Raw genomic sequence first — 15,240 nt, forward strand, 5'->3', positions numbered from 1 at the left:
AAAATAAATAAATAAAGAGTAATAGTTTCTACCTCACTAGGTCATAGTGAAAAACAAGTGAGATCAAGAGTGAGAAAATATTTATAAATTGTAAGATACTCAACAAATATCATCATAATCCCTGGGAAGACAGAACCTATGAGTATATAACATATATAAATCCAAATTTTTGTTTGTGAAGCTAAAAATGAAGAAAGAAGACAATTAAATAATGGATTCTGGTTAAGATAATGGATTGAATACATACATCTATTTTCACTCCCTCTCCAAATCCTGGATTTTTTTTAATACACATAAACCACAAGGATGGGGAAAATGGGAGAAGAAACAAAGACAGCAACATGTTGGAGGCATGACAGTAAACCTGAGAAAGCTGAATCCTCAGGGCAACTGTGGAAAAGTGAAAAAGGAACTCGATTTATCCTACAGAATTTCTGAAACAGCAATTGGAATACCGAATGATGGGCCTTCACCCTCCAGGTGGAAGGTTAGACATGTCTTCTCTCGGAAACCTGACCAAGTCAAGAGGAAACACCTCAAGATACTGACACTGGGGGTTCCAGCCAGATCACCCTATAAAGAAGCTAATATTTAATAAGAGCCACCATGCTTTGAAGCTTCCAATCAACTTTTTAGTGCCTTAAATAGTAAAGGTAACCAAGGATCATCAAACATATGCAGAAAACCTCATATGGAAAGCAAAACAATTTTTAAAAATAAGGCAATTTAGGGCTTCCCTGGTGGCGCAGTGGTTGAGAGTCTGCCTGCCGATGCAGGGACACGGGTTCGTGCCCCGGTCCAGGAAGATCCCACATGCCGCGGAGCGGCTGGGCCCGTGAGCCATGGCCGCTGAGACTGTGCGTCCGGAGCCTGTGCTCCGCAACGGGAGAGGCCACAACAGTGAGAGGCCCGCGTAGATTGCAAAAAAAAAAAAAAAAAAATAAGGCAATTTAGAGGAAGTGGAGACTTTGTAAGGGAGAAGAGAATGTGTGTGTGTGTGTGTATGTGTGTGCACGCACGTGCACACACGTGCGCATGTCCCAACAGTATTCAGTAGTTTTAGGGAGATAAGATTCTTCAATCATGAAATAAGATCGGGATGCTTTATTAAAAAGGAACATTCACTGGGAAAAAAAGAGCTCTTAGAAATTAAAAATATGATAGCAAAAATGAAAAATTCAATAGAGGGGTTGAAAGATAAAGTTGAAGTTTTCTAGCAAGTAGAGACAAAAGACAAACAGGAAAGAGAAAAGTTTTTGAAAGTTAAGAAAAACTATTCTAAGGAGCCCAATATGCAAACAATAGGAGTCCCAGAAAAAACAGAAGAGGCAAAATGAAGGGAGAAATTCATTAAAGAAATAATTCGAGAAAATTTACCTGAGTTGGAAGATATGAGTTTCCATTTTGAAAAGACCACCAAGTGCCCAGCCCAGTGAATAAAAATAGACTCATAATAGTGCAAATCATTGTGAAATTTCAGAATGCTCAGGACAAAGACAAGATTCTACAAGCTTTCACAGAAAAAACACACAAAGAAACAACTTAGAATGGTATCATTCTTTTTAGTTGCAGTGTTAGAACAGAGGAGCCATGACTTCATAATTCTGAAAGAAAATAATTTGCAACCCAAAATTCTACACTCAAACCATCAGTAAAGTTTGAGAATAGATAAGGACCCTTTTTGATGTTCAAGGTTTTTAAAAATGTACTTCTTCACCCTTTCTCAGGAAGTTTCAGCAAGTTACACTCAACCTAATGGGAGATTGAGCTGAAGAAGAGGAAACCATGGGATACAGGAAGAGAACAACATGGCAACAACATGGGAGAAAGACCAATGGTATTTCCAGGGAATATGACTCAGGACAACAGCTGTGACCCTGCTAGGAGGGGTAACTAGACCATATAGGAATGGTCAGAAGGCTCCAGAAGATTTCTCCAGGATAAAATTGATCGCCCTTGTGATGTATTTGAACATACTGGCAGGAGACTTGGACAACTGGTGGAGAGTTGACTACTGGTTGCAGTAGTGAAAGTGCATAGAAAATTAAGCAAATAAAAAGACAAAATAAAAGATAATTATTAGCTCCAGGGAAAATACAAAGTTGTTCAAGAAAGGAAACTAATAAGTTTACTACATGGCTCAGCTGTGAATCCTGTTTACATAGACATAAAAATGTAAACACTGAATATCGATCTAAGCAAAATTATAACATAATTGCAATGAGAGGGTGAGAGAACTGGATGGGCATGTGATGATGAAGGAAGATGAAAAGGAATTAAATTCTCTGTCTTCCATGGTGGGAAGTCAACAGATAATGCCTAAAAATGAAAGATGAAGAAGTAGCAATATGAGTGTATTATTTAGAGTTAAATATGGAGACATAGTCATTTGAGTTGAAAATCATTGCTGATGGGGAAAGGAAAGAGTAGGTGGGGGAACTGATCTTTTCTGTAAAAATCTGGTAGAATAGTTTGATTCGATAAAATGTGACATTTGTAACTTTGATAAAAATACAAATGGAAAATGATTAGATAGTGTAGGTGATTCTCCATGCCATCCCTCTTATACGGTCGTTGCTGCCCTGGGGTAAGAGTGAGACCAAAGACATGGGGTCTGCCTCCCTCCATCCCACATTGCCTCTGTTCCCACGTGCCTCTCATTTTGGGGTTTTCAAAGGTAATGCTGACAACACTTGACTTCACCCTACATGCTGACTTTGGAACTTAATACCTGCTTAAGACATGTCTACTCTTTATGAGAGGGGCTTCCTGGCTTCAGTTAGAGATTGTTCTATATGTCTTCTCCAGTTCCTTCCAACTCCCAGACAGGGCGTAAAAATATACAAACCAACTAGAGTTATACAGGCGCATACCCAAGGGCCTATGGGGTTGATGAATGATTGAAGTGGCTGGAGCCAAGGAGAAGTCAGGGAAGGCTCCCCGGAGGAGGGAGTCAACTGTGTCGACATTTTACATTCTGTTCCTTGAAACAGTGCACCAGCCATCTTCTTGCTGCATTAAATTAAAACATGCCTGAATTGATGCTTTTTAATGTTTTCCTTCTTTCAGTGTAGTTGAGCACACAAAGTCACAGCCAAAGGACTCGATATTTTCAGTGTCCAGTATTGAGGCATTATGTAACAGGAGAAGTATGTGTCTGCTGCGTAGTTGATATGCCTCATAATGAGGAGCGTGGCTCCAGTAGCGTCTGCAAGGATGCCAGATTGTGAGCAGCAAGTGGACAAATAAGAGGACCCAGGTTGTTTGATTTTCTTGGCTACATCTTTTACCCCACTTCCACCAGTCTCACTGTCAGCTCCCAGTGGGGCTACCAGGAGCCACATGAGAGCAGTCTCCCTGGCAAGGCAGAAGCAAACAAGAGATGAGGGAACATAAGACTTGAAGCAGTAGTTGGTTTTTTGGCAAAATAAACAGCTGTGATAACCTCATTCCAAGCTTTAACAAAGTCTTGTGCCAAAAATGCAAAATGCCAAGTGGAAGAAAAGCACTAAACTTCTCAAGGGCCCCGTCCAAGAGCCCTCACAAACCTATTCAAACATGATTGCTCTCATTATCACCTCCCAACATGTTCAGGTCCCTTTTGGACCCTCAGAGGGGCACTCAGGTTTCTTTCAGGCTGTGATCCAAGTTTGCAAAGTCTTGCAAAAGAGCTCATGTGTGGGTGATGTCTTAGAATGCCCCATTCTCAAGTTTAGCCAGCCCCAGGAGATTTTTTTGTGAACAATACAAGGATCCCAAACACTATCTGGAAGAGGCTTATTTGTTGTGACAATAAATGATTTTCTTAGGGGTGGGGAGGGGAACTTCAACAGGGCTACAGCTGTGGTGGGGAAACACTATACATTCAAATTAATAAAATCTCTCCACTGTGTTTAAGGAAGAAAATAAATCTGATGAGGTATTGTGTAGGTGTGTCAATTTAGGTCCTCTGGGAAGCAGACTCTGAGACAGGAGACAGGGGGGTAAGAGATTTATTCGGGGGTAAAGTCTGTGAAAGATAAAGAGGAAGAAGACAGCTTTGGGCAGGGAACTTCATTAGACTGTGATACAGATCTGATACCTGAAAGGAAAGGGGAAGAGAAGCAAAACTGGTCAAGAAAAGCCTCAGACCAATCCAATAGCAACTCCAGAACAAATACTGCCCATTAGGGGAGACCACACTGGACAGAAATGGCCACGCCCTAGTGCTTCTCCTCCCAAAGGCTCAGTCATTGCCCGGGGGCTGCAGCGGAGCACGAAATCAGCTCCAGTGCTGTGCATAGGAAGCAAAGGCTCTGCAGATAGCTAACTGCACTTAGCACAGCTGAGTGTCAAATTCTTTCTTGAAGGAAGCTGTTAGCAGCATGCCTGTCACAGTAGGGATGATCATAAAACAATAAAATGCCAGGACAGTCTTAATCCATGCATTTAGCCAGGACTGAATGGATGTGGAAAGGGTATGACAAAACACTGTCTATCTAGAAGAGAATATACTGAGCTGATTGAAATTTGAATGGTATAGCTTTCTATCCAGTTGCAATAAACACATTTTTATTTTTAAATTCATCAGCAGCAACTTTTTTTTTTTTTGTGGTACGTGGGCCTCTCACTGCTGTGGCCTCTCCCGTTGCGGAGCACAGGCTCCGGATGCACAGGCTCAGCGGCCATGGCTCACGGGCCCAGCCGCTCTGCGGCATGTGGGACCCTCCCGGACCGGGGCACGAACCCATGTACCCTGCATCGGAAGGCGGACTCTCAACCACTGCGCCACCAGGGAAGCCCAGCAACTTTTTATTGATCTACTATGTACCAGGCACTGTGCTTGGCCTCTACCCATATAGAGTTCACAGTAATAGAATCAAATAATTAAAACAACGCATGATATAGACTAATGGAAATGCATGTGAATTGTTGCAGAAGCTCAGGGAAGGAAGGGCAAAAATATGCTATGACTTAGGTGTTTGTTTTACCCTTCCAGGGGGCCCTGCCAATCTATTTCATACCACACTAACTTGAGCATGTGTGTTACTCACGTGTGCTTCCACAATGGGTTGGAATAGGTTAGGTAAGTGATTATTGGTAACCATCTCTAGAGCAGAAAGTTTTCTGCTGAAAAAGAGGTGAAGGTTTCAGTTACTAAATTTAGACCTCACTGGGACCCAAAGCAGTCCATTTTTAGAAAATGGAGTACCTACTTCGTCCCAACCAAACTGGACCTCAACTCCAAGTCTGCTTCTTGCCTGGGTCTTGGCTACTACCCCGGGCACTACCACCTCCAGACTGCCTAACTCTTCAGTCTACAGCTTTGCTACCGCTATTATCCCATTGATTTCACACTATAGGACCTTAACGCTGCCAGAAGCCATTACACCCACCTGACATATGGGCTGGACCCTGCATTATGCTGACAGGCATAGACTGGGATCAAAACTAGTCTCTGTCAATCCATATTAATGTACAATTATCTGCAGTGGCTCAGGAATCGGCATTTTCTGAAGACTTGTCATGCGTGTCTTGAGATGTTTTTATAACAACAGGGAAAAATAGATCCACCCTATGTGAACTGATACAAAAGCAACTTCCAAGTGCAGAATGACGTGCATCTTAATGCTGAAAAAATATACAAAAATGTATCATATTTTATTGCCAAAGCTGACCCTTTGTTTCCTTGTCCTGGAGTGGGGTAACTGGAATTCTGTTATGTTTTCTTTATTCTTTTTCTTTTTAATCCTTTATATTTTACCTACAAATCACCCCATTGGTAAGAGAGGCTCTGTTATGAACCACATGTTTCATCAAAAGTAAACCTTACTTTCTTCTTCTGACTGTTGCCCCCCGACAGGTTGGGGAAAACAGTTTTGTTTTCATAGTGAAGTCACAGACATAAATCTTCCAGGATTGCGATCCTTATGGCAATCCAGCTCATCTCATCATGAGGATTCCTTCAGGTTCATTTTCTGGCAAACAGATTGAGAGAGAGATTCCTTCTAGAAAACTCAAAAGCTGGAGGAGAGCAGTGCTTTCAGCGGCCCTCAGCTCCATGGTGACCAGTTCATTGGGATCCTAAATTGCAGGTCCAAACCTAAGTTTGCATCCAAACAACAGGACAAACCTCTTAGATTTTTTTTTTAACTCCTTTATTATATTTCCTTCTCCTTCTCCTTCCTGGCTCCGCTGCTTAATTTGTTTGTTTTTAACCTACAATCCACAGTAATGGGGGAGACAGAGCACTCGGCTTGGAGTTAGAAAGAACCAGGCTCAAACCTCTCCTTCTCTGCTTTCTAGCTACGTGACCCTCAGTGCCATCTCTCGGCCTGTTTCCACAGCTGTAGTTGAGGAGTAATCACTTCACAGGGTTACTGGGGGGACCAAATGACGTAACATATATAAAAGTGTCTGGCACAGAGTCCCTTAATAAAATCCATCAGTCCCCATTCCCCTGACCAAATGCTTGTCTGAAACAGGACTCACAATGAACAGGTCCACTCAGGGGGCTCACTTCCCCAAGAGTGGGACAGCTGATTTGTCAACAGAAGTCAGCTGCAATGACCAGCTAAGAAGGTCCAAGCTTAGGATGCAGACCACTCAGCTCGATTGCAATATCGGCCACCATCTGCCCCCCAGGAGAACTGAAGCTAAAGTTTTCTGCAGGAGTTAAAGAATTCACTTCCTTCCCCTTTCTGTTTTTCCTGTATTTAGAGGGCCTGACATTGTCCCAGAAGAATCAGATTAGATGAACCGGTATAAATGAGGGAATAAGTTTGTCAAAATATTTTCCTTTAGCCTGGCAGATATTCCTACCAAGCCACCATAACTTCTTGACTACCTCTTCCCTACTCTCTCTCCCTCCACACCCATGCCTCCTTACTTCCTGCAAACATCATTGTTGCCATCATTGTTGCCACTTTAAAAATGGCCTAAAGGATTGTGAAATGAAATGAATGGGTTGCATCACTCAAACCAAGACTGAGGGAACCCCCAAGAGCTCTCTCTCCCATGATGAATCATGTGGAAAGTCCTCAGTTGGAGTTTCAAGGGCTTCCCCATTTGGCTCCATTGGACTTTCCATCCTCACCTCTTGCTAGGTCCCAATATGAACCTGATTCCCAAGCAGATAGGTCTTCCCTGCTCTCCATCTGTGTCCTTACTCCTCTGTCCCAACCTCAGTTTGAATTTCTCCCTTTCTCCTTTCTACATCCAATTTTCATTCATTCTTCCAGGGCCATCACAAGCCCTCTGCCACCCTGCTTTCCCATAGACAGGCAGCACATACAAACTTTGGATTCAGATAGTGTGGGGTTTGAATCCCCCTCTCTGCTACTTATTAGTTGTAGAACTTGAAGCAAATCCCTCACACTTTCTTTACCTCAGATTCCATACCTATAAAGTAGGATAACACCACTTCACCATATCGTTAGAAGGATTAAATGAGATGAAATGTAGAGCATGGTGGCTAGTAAGTAGTAACCAATCAATAAATAATGGCCGTTATTATTATCCTCCTATAATATCTGCCACATCTCAAACTTATCGTCAACTAATGGCCGTGCTGTACAATTTGATCATATTATATTTAATTCATGACCAACTGCAGATATCAGATTTTTGAAATTCCAGTTGAGGAACATGTGACCTTATATGAAAAATATGATTAGGGAAGCTGAGGTCATGTGTGAATCTATAAAATTTATTATAAATTAGTTTACATTCATTAAAATAAGTCAGTAAAGGCAGAATGTTAACAAAGAAGCTATAGTCATATTTTATAAGTATCACATTAGTGAGAATTAATTTCCACCTACTATTTCTTGCTCCCTGGAAACTTTTCTGGGATCCTTTGACTCTGTAGAGTCAAAATGATGCTTTTGTATTCAGTTTGCTTTGCAACAGCTAATGCCAACGCCATGAGGCAATCTGATCTGGGCCTCTTCCTCCAACCAGATACTTAATGCATTTTTGATTTGGTGACTTGGAGCTATTGACTCTTGTTTCCCAGATTCTTCCTTCCAATCCTGCTCCCTCAGCCCATCTTACACCATCTCAGCATCCTTGAAGAAACTGATCCATGCCAGCCTTCTCTTCCCTGCTTCCCCAGATGAAGAGTATCCTGAATCTGGATGAAGAGTTAAGTCCATGTTCACAGAGGGTTTCTATCTTATTCTCAAAGCTATACTCAGCTTAGCAGAGGAAATCTAAATCCAAATCTAATGCGGTCCAGCTCCCTCTTTCACTCACATTGCACAGAAGGTGAGACGCCATTGCTGAGGGCTTCTGAGGGAGCCTCTTGGGGACATGACCTTTTTTTTAATGCTTACTTCCTTCTCTTCCCTTCCTTTGGGCCTCAGCTCTTTACCCTCTTCATGCCTCTACTTTCTCCATTTTCTCAAGGGAGCCCTTTCCTGCTCCAGGAATAATTTGGCTCCCAGCCCTAAGATTCTTCTGGTGACGGCAGCGTTGTCTGTGTCAGGCATTCTTGGATTGCCTGGGCTTTCCTTCCTGTGACTACAGACTCTTGGGAAGGGATGGAGAAGAATGCTTTTGATCCCCTCCACAGGGAAAATGTGAGGGTGCTTCCACTCTGTACTGAGATTTCTCCTCCCAAATTTCTGAAGTTAAACACATCTCACTGTGGAGTTTCATCTCTCTGCAGAGGCTCTCAGCTGGGCTCTATCTGTAGTCTTTCTAGTAACATGTTATGATTCTTTTTCATGAGAACCTGGAGCCCTGACTGTATCTACTATTATAAAGTGGGTAACATGGCAGCAAGGGAAAGAGAATGTGAGTCCCTAAAATAGACTCACATTTCTGGAAGGATGACCACTAATGTTGGTGCTGACTTACTGACCTTGCTACCTGATGACCAAAACCAGCACTGTTTGTAAAAGGATGTTCCAGTAGCCTCGAGGCTCAGGGCAGCTGCTGGGACAGTTTTGCCAATTTTGTTCTTTCTTAAGTATCATTATGATGAATACCGTTTATTAGAGTTCATTGGAATGTGTCTCTGTATCTTGCATCCTGAAAGAACCTAACTGACAGTGTACCCAGAGCTGGGGAGATAAAGAAAAACTTGTGGACTTTAGTTGGGGAGATGGACTTATGAGTAGAAATGTCAGTAGGTGGAGTTTTAGTTGCTGCTGTCCCAAATTACCACCAAACTTTGTGGCTTAAGCCAACACAAATTTATTCTCTTACAGTTCTGGAAGCCAAGAAATCTCAAATCAGTTTCGCTAGTCTAAAGTCAAGGTGTCAACAGGGCTGGTTCCTTCTGGAGGCTCTGGGGAGAATCATTTCCCCGTATTTCCTCAACTCCTCTAGCTTCTGGAGGCTGCCTGCATTCCTTAGCTCATGACTCCAACCTCTTGTTTTCATCATTACATCTCCTTCTGTCTGACTTCTGACTCTGTCTTCTCCTGTGTCCCTCTTGTGAGGATCACTGTGGTGACATTAGGCCCACCAGACTAATCTCCCCATTTCAAGATCCGTAACTTGATCACATCTACAAAGTGCCCTTTGACATGTAAGGTACTGTTCACAGGTTCTGGGGGATTAGGACGTGGATATTTGGGGGGCCGTTAGTCAGCTGACCACATAGAGCAAGTACCGTGATTGGCGTAAACACGGGGCTGTGGGCATCTACATTTGGGACACCTGGACCATGGGAGAGGAGGTCAAACATATAGTAAGGCTCTCAGCAAAGCTTTCTTTGTAATAAAATTTCCCCTTTCCCCATCCTCTCTAATTTGCCCACCATCTCAGGGCTGCAGGAGAGATGTGAGCGTGAAGACCCTGTCAGACGCGTTACCCAGGGTACTGCTGCCCTGCTCCGCATTCTCTCTTGGTGAAGGTCATCAAGGTTGCCCATTTCCCAAAATAGGATGTGGAAATGGCCTCAGTATCCCACTTCCTCCAAACAAGGGAGGACAATGGTATGTGCTAGGAGTCATAATGGGGAGTGAAATTGCTTTTCTCAGGGATGATGGGTTGGGATGGGCAGAGGCTAAGGTGGTGTTTCTTTGTCAAACACCAAGGTGTGGAGGTCCTGAGTGTGATTTGAGTTGGAGCAGAGTTGTATCAGAGGAAAACTGTACGGCATTTATCCCTTGGATTTAGGGGAGTGATTTTGAATAGAGTAACTAGGTAGTTACTAAAAATTATTGCAGACACCAAAAAAATTGATGTGGGTGGTTCTGTTAGGAAGGGAGGCTTCATTTACTGGAGAATGGGGGGAGGTTAATTAAGAAGTAAGGGTGTTTATAAGTAGGATGCTTAGCAGGGGTGATGATATTGTCCTCGTCATTAAATATTTCCTTATATAAAAATACTATCTTGGCACTTACTTATGGAGAAGGTTGATATTATTAAGCATTCATTGCAAAATAAGAGTGCGTGTGCACGTGTCGTGCGTGTGTGTGTGTTCCCAACCAAAAGTCAGAAGCAGAGACTATATTATCTAGTACACAGAGATTCAAAGCCTGGATGGATGGTTGGATGCATGGATGGATGGATGGATGGATGGATGAGTGGTTGGATGGATTGACGAACAGATGGAATGGATAGATGGATAAATAGATGGAAGCAGGGATGATTTGTCACAATTGGAGCCTCCAGCTCTGAGATCTCTGATTCTGAATCCAGACAGAGGAAGGAGTGGAGTCACTAGTTTGGGGGGAGTATCATTAAAAACTTTTGCAAGAAGCATTTGCAGCTACTTCTGGTTTCTCTTGGCTGGTTGTATTTGTTTTCTCCCAAGCCCTACTGGGGCAGGGTCATCTGTGACTTATACTTGGGGATATGGGAGGTGGCTTTCCCTTCCCTTTCACACAATAACTGAGTATCTTGCTGCCCTTCTGTTTCCGTCCCTGCCTTTCTGCATCAATTTTCAGCTTATCTGAATTCTCATTGTGTATGCTCATGTGGGCTGATTCCATTACATTGCTTCACAAAAGAGTTCCTGGACTCCATATTCTAGAGTAATTTAGCTGACTTCAATATGAATCAAAAAGGAATGATGTTTGGCAATCTTTTGAGAGCAGTTATAGCAATTAGGGGAGCACACCATCACAGGCTAGCTGTGGGTGCAGGATACCAACACCTTAGCTACAGTGAATGTCAGATGAGAGCCTGGGGACTACTGGGCATGGAGGACATCGCTCGAGACTGGCTCTCGGTGGTGGGAGGCCTTTGGCCTCACAGAGGGGTTAAGTACCTCATTATCATTTAAGGAACTTATGGCCTAATGATTGATGAACTTCATTATATTAGCTTTCTAACTATCTTTAATAAAACCCTTTAACTCTAAAGATTTACTGGTCTTACTGGTTTTGTGCTTAAGATGCTGTGCAGATGAGACCTCCTTTTTCTCCGAAGGAGGATGAACAAGGGATTGGGAACAGGGAAAGATTACAGTGGTTCTTTAAGAAGTTGCTAGACCAATACCAGCTAGAACTAAGGAGGAGAGTCTTTCCCTGCTTCAGGCTCCCAGCTAGATTCCTAAGCTAGGTCTATGTGACTCATGCTAAGCAGAGTTCTTAGAGTCATGCATGGTGAATTCATGACTTCTCGGCAGCTTATTTCAGCCTAGCTACACTTTCCCACCTTCACTGCATAATTACCCAACACTTTCGAATCGATTAATTGGATCTTACGTAAAGGAAGCCACATTGTGGAGCGATGGCAAGTTCAAAAGAGTACGACATTAAGACAATTAAGACGGGGACTTCCCTGGTGGCACAGTGGTTAAGAATACGCCTGCCGGTGCAGGGGACACGGATTCAATCCTGGTCGAGGAAGATCCCACATGCCGTGGAGGAGATAAGCCCATGCACCACAACTACTGAAGCCTGTGCTCTAGAGCCCATGCTCCACAACAAGAGAACCCACCGCAATGAGAAGCCCGCACACCACAACCAAGAGTAGCCCCCGCTCATCACAACTAGAGAAAGCCCGCGCACGCAGCAACGAAGACCCAACACAGCTAAAAATAAATTAATTAATAAACTAATTTTAAAAAAAAGAAAGAGAAAGAAAATTGCAGTTTTTTGTAAACTTGAGGCCACCAGTGCTTATTCCAAACTTTAAATCTTTAAAGATCAAAAGTCCTGCTAGAGGATAAAGCATACCAAAGCCATAGAGAAACGTTAGTTTTGGCAAGATGAGCAAAGAGAAGTGGGAAGAAAGGAAGCAAACAAAATTCAGAAAGGAAATTCTACCTTAACTCTCCTCACAGAAGTTTCCTTAAAAAACAACAAACAATCAGCCAGCCGTCTTTTTATATCATTGAAAAAATAATTAAAAGAAAGATATTTAAAACGAGCGACCTCTGCAGGCTCTGCTGTTTTCAACATATGAAATTCTGAAGTTAAAAAGTTTTGTGGAGAGCTTCCCTGGTGGCGCAGTGGTTGAGAGTCCGCCTGCCAATGCAGGGGACACAGGTTCGTGCCCCAGTCTGGGAAGATCCCACATGCCGCGGAGCGGCTGGGCCCGTGAGCCATGGCCGCTGAGCCTGCGCGTCTGGAGCCTGTGCTCTGCAAAGGTAGAGGCCCCAACAGTGAGAGGCCCGCGTACCGCAAAAAAAAAAAAAAAAGTTTGTGGAATTTAATCTCTTAGGAAGTTAATCAGAAGGTCCAAATGCTCATAGCCTCAGGGTTTGACATGGCTGGTTCTCTCCTTCTAGGTAAGAAATACCCTCTGCGTAAATGTGATATGCCATTAGGTGAAACACAATGATTCAATTTAGTGGGCTTTAATAAGGGTACCAAGTCCAAGACTCCCAACAAGAGAGTTAGGAAGTCACCCGGTCGTGTTTGCCTAACAGGAACAGCAGAAATATAGCTCAAATCCCTCACCAAAATTGAGATTTCCATTGACTTTACAACATAAAACCATATCAGGTTACATAATAACACCATTTGTAGAGCTGAATCAAGTATAAGAACATTCTGTCTTTCCTTAACACATATATCCCAATGGTAAACACACAGGGTAGGGTAGAAAACTGCTCCTTTTTCATGTTTTATCCCACCTTAAATTTACCTGGCCTCAAGGAGCTAGTACTCTAGGTAAGCTGAGTTTTGTACACTCCATAGCGGTAGTTCCTCTTGCTAGTAGAACTCATGGGAGTAGGATGAATAATGGAAACTATGCTTCATAGTAAAAGTTCCAAAAAACTGCCCTGTACAGCAGTTTAAACCCAACTGTAGCATTTGGTCTGTGCTCAAAGTAAGAACAGAATCCAGCCGCAGCCTGTACTTGCATACACCTGAATTGATGGCTTATTTCTCTTCTTGCTTCATTCTGCGTGGGACAGATCTGAGTATGATTCGTTTTCATTGAGAGCAACCCAACTCCAGGCCACAAACATCGATAGGAGCCCCGTACTCATTTTGGCTGCAAAGCTACAGAGCAAGGTGAGCAATGGTCCCTAAGTTAAAAGGAAATAGGGTATACAGACACAGACCCACCTACACACAGGCAATTGAATTCACTTCCACGCAGGCTGCCAGAGGAAGCTTACTGTAAACCAAGCTGGCACAGAGCACAGAAAGTGATCCGCTCTCAGGAACATAATGAAAATAACAACCCTCCTCTCCTTTCCAAAAAATGCTGAAGAAAGACCAGCAAAATTAATCTGAATTAGATCTGTGGGTATCATCAAGTGTAGCAATTCACATCCCTGGCTGAGATTTGAGTGACTTGGTAAGTCATTAAAAAATACAGACATAGGGCTTCCCTGGTGGCGCAGTGGTTGAGAGTCCGCCTGCTGATGCGTGGGACACGGGTTCGTGCCCCGGTCCGGGAGATCCCACATGCCGCGGAGCGGCTGGGCCCGTGAGCCATGGCCGCTGAGCCTGCGCATCCGGAGCCTGTGCTCCGCAACGGGAGAGGCCACAACAGTGAGAGGCCCGCGTACCGCAAAAAAAAAAAAAAAAAATACAGCCATAGATCTATCTTATAGCACTTTGGGGCAAGGGTAAAGAGGGAGCAGTGACAATTTAATCTGTAATAGGTGAAGGGAGCATTCTTGTCCTAAAGTCTCAGATCTGGGTCCTTTCTCCTTTCTCTGGAGAATATCTCAAGTGTTATATAACAAGTTTCGATGGTGTGTGTGTATATGTGCACACGGGTCAGGGTGTGTGGATGTTTAATATTGATATCCCAGGGGTATGGCTACAATTGAGGAATAGATCACTCTCAGAAGCAAGTACAAATAAATCTGAACTTTATATATGATTTGCTTTATATCATTCTCAACATTAATAGAGTAATCTCTTTTCACCTGGGCAAAGAAAGACCTTACTCTGGGTGCAGTATGAATATTTTTATGAAGAAAGTTTCCAGAAGCCCAGAGTAATGCTTCGTATCTGTCCTGGAGATTCAAGCAAACAACCTTTATCCACATGCAAATATCTCATTGGAGCAGTACTGACTTCTGCTTGCTCTTCTCCTCTGGGAAAACTCTAGAAACCCACAGAAGGGACCATTTCAACCTTCTGTGTGTCCCTGAAAGTTGCCAGGAGTATCTCTTCTGTCTAAAGTGTTAAGTCAGGAGAACACACCCATCAGAGTGAGAGTGAGACATGTTGCCACATGGTAAGCACAGCATTAAACTCTTTACGGACGAGAAGACTGAGACACAAAGGACAACAGTGATTTGCCCAAGACTGTGTAGCCCAGGCATCTAATGCCGGACTCCTGTTCTTAAGCACGTACTTCTCTGCATTGGGGAGGGTTTCTATGGCCAGCCTAGTTCTTTGTAGCCCTTGAACTAGGTGACAGATGTCTCTGGGAAGGACCAATTCCATGTAGCAAAACCCCAAGCGGGAGGTGTGACATAACCTGCTTGGAACTGACAAGGCCCTTCCTTCCATGACCTACCTGCTTTCTTCCATATGCTCTTCCTGACACATATGGTCCCAACAGTATGTTCCTGACACACACATTGTGGACACTGACTTTAGCAGAACTGTTTCTCCTACCTAGCTGACCACTTGCTACCAAGGGTCATTTATAGAGAAGTTTATTTCTTCCTCTGCTACATGGTGATAAGAGCACAGACTTTTAAGTCACTTATGGATGTAAATCCTGGGCCACTGCCATAGTTACCTTGAGTTCAAGATGTAGTAGAACCAGAGCCAGGCCCAGCACTGAGACTTGGTGGGGGGAAGGTAGGGTTCTGGGTCTGTGGGGCTGCAGACAAGGCAATGTGTCCTCATGCAGGGCTAGCTCACTCTGAGGTGTGAC

General features: G+C 43.4%; 1 long non-coding RNA gene across 2 annotated transcripts in view; it reads left to right on the forward strand.

Annotated features, from left to right (window-relative positions):
• Positions 1-15,240, forward strand: part of LOC116764422 — a 123,091-nt gene that overhangs the window by 68,518 nt on the left and 39,333 nt on the right. The window contains exon 6 of one of the 2 annotated variants that reach the window (XR_004352878.1): positions 1,728-4,613. The exons of the other annotated variant lie outside the window; for it this stretch is intronic. This is a non-coding gene — a long non-coding RNA (uncharacterized LOC116764422). Of the gene's footprint in view, positions 1-1,727; positions 4,614-15,240 lie in introns of those variants that run through there. 2 annotated transcript variants of the gene reach the window in all.

The sequence above is a fragment of the Phocoena sinus genome, chromosome 13 (genome assembly GCF_008692025.1).
Source record: "Phocoena sinus isolate mPhoSin1 chromosome 13, mPhoSin1.pri, whole genome shotgun sequence".
NCBI classification, from domain to species: domain Eukaryota; kingdom Metazoa; phylum Chordata; class Mammalia; order Artiodactyla; family Phocoenidae; genus Phocoena; species Phocoena sinus.